Consider the following 1,814-nt stretch of genomic DNA (forward strand, 5'->3'; position numbering starts at 1 on the left):
CGGCATAACTCAGAACTGAATGCAGCCTTTCTAACACATGGCATTTTCTCAATAAGGCATTTCACAGCCTTCTCGTAATTAGGAACACTCGACAGTACTATGCTTCGAGTCCATTTTAAATGCAACATCACCAGAAAAAAAGCTCAAAAATGTTGGGTAAGCCAGCACTACATAGACTCAAAAAGGACCCCTGCTTATAGCAGGAAAAGTAACACAAGAACACTGAGCATCGCTATATTCAGCCCCAACTGGGATTATGCACAGCGGATTTTTACACTGCTCTAATCATGTTTTTATGGGACCACAAAATAGCGCCAGCTATTGATTTTAAGATTCTAAACCAATCACAGGAAGTATGAACATTCACAATTGTGAAAGCTGCAAATAATGAGGATCGGCTAGCTGTATACTAGAGGCCATCTTAGTTAGTTTCATGTAGGGATGTACCGTCTTATGTACAAATGCCACGGGGGATGGAGTCTGCCTATCACAAAGCACAACAGTGTTGTTGCATTAACTGATGGGCACCAGGATACATGGATCCAGACCAAGCAGTAGGGTACCCATCTCCAGGTACTCTAATCTTGAGTCAATCCTAGATGATAAAATCTGTAGCAGGGAGAAGAAAAGGAAGAAACCCTGAATTTTATCACTTACCTATAAGTAGAAAAACAATGGAATTACCTAGAATTAAACGTATTTATTTATTTATTTATTTGCTGACAGGTAAAAGGAAAACATGACAGAGATTAAACGGAGGTACAGAAAAATAGTTAACGTTTTGGGTCACCTGTACTCCAGACTGTGAAGAATATATAATACACAAGTATTTATTGAGTGAATATTGCGTAACAGGCACCTTGTCGGGGGCTGATTTAAGAGTGAATGATACAAGGGCTCCTGGCTGGCTCAATCGGTTAAACATCCAACTCCAACTTAGGCCATGATCTCACGGCTCATGGATTTGAGCCCCAGGTCAGCATGGAGCCTGCTCGGGATTCTGTCTTCTCTCCCTGTCTCTCTGCTCCTCCCTAACTCACACTTTCTCTTTCTCTCTCTCTCAAAAATAAATGCACTTTAAAAAAAAGTGAATGATATAGACATTAAACTCATAAAAATGAACATCCAAAATTTACAAATTTATGCCTAATTCCTATTCCATAGCATATAACAGATGTTTAAAAGTAAGTACAAATGTAGGTATCAATGAGCATGTTATTAAGAAAATGATATTTAGCTTATATCTGAGTATATGTTACCCTCACAGTTTGGAGGGAAGTGGTGTTCCTAGTTGAAGAAAAAGTATGTGAATAGTCGCAGGACCTAGAGAAAACATAGGCAGTTAATAGATACTACACTTGATCTTAGCCAAAAGGCTGAGAAGCGATTCATAGGGAGTTGATAGAAAGATTAGTGGGACTACAATATACTGGCTCATCAAAATGGGCCATGAGAATCACAAAATCGGAGATGTGTAAGCAACAGTAATACATTTGGCATCTGAATTGTTCACTCAAAAATGGAGCACAGAATTGAATTGTTCAAACTCTAGCTACTCAAGAGAAAGGCAGATTGGATTTAAGGCAGCAATTCTAAGAACAGCAAAGTCCCCAAGACATTTCCAGGGCACCCATGAGCTCAGAACTGTGTTCAGAGTATACCAACACTGCCTCGTTCACACTGGGTTGATATTTGCACTAACAGAGCAAAAGCTATGGCGTGTAAAATTTCTCATGCCTTTGTACAAATCAAGTCAGTACCACCAGACTGTACTACTGGGAAACACTGTATTCTCTACCATAATGAATATGAAT

General features: G+C 39.3%; 1 pseudogene; it reads right to left on the reverse strand.

Annotated features, from left to right (window-relative positions):
- Positions 1-1,251: 1,251 nt before the first annotated feature.
- LOC132677407 (U2 spliceosomal RNA) lies at positions 1,252-1,388 on the reverse strand (annotated as a pseudogene).
- Between the last annotated feature and the right edge of the window lie 426 nt (positions 1,389-1,814).

Source organism: Panthera onca, chromosome A1 (assembly GCF_046562875.1).
Source record: "Panthera onca isolate mPanOnc1 chromosome A1, mPanOnc1 haplotype 2, whole genome shotgun sequence".
In the NCBI taxonomy this organism is placed as follows: Eukaryota; Metazoa; Chordata; class Mammalia; order Carnivora; family Felidae; genus Panthera; species Panthera onca.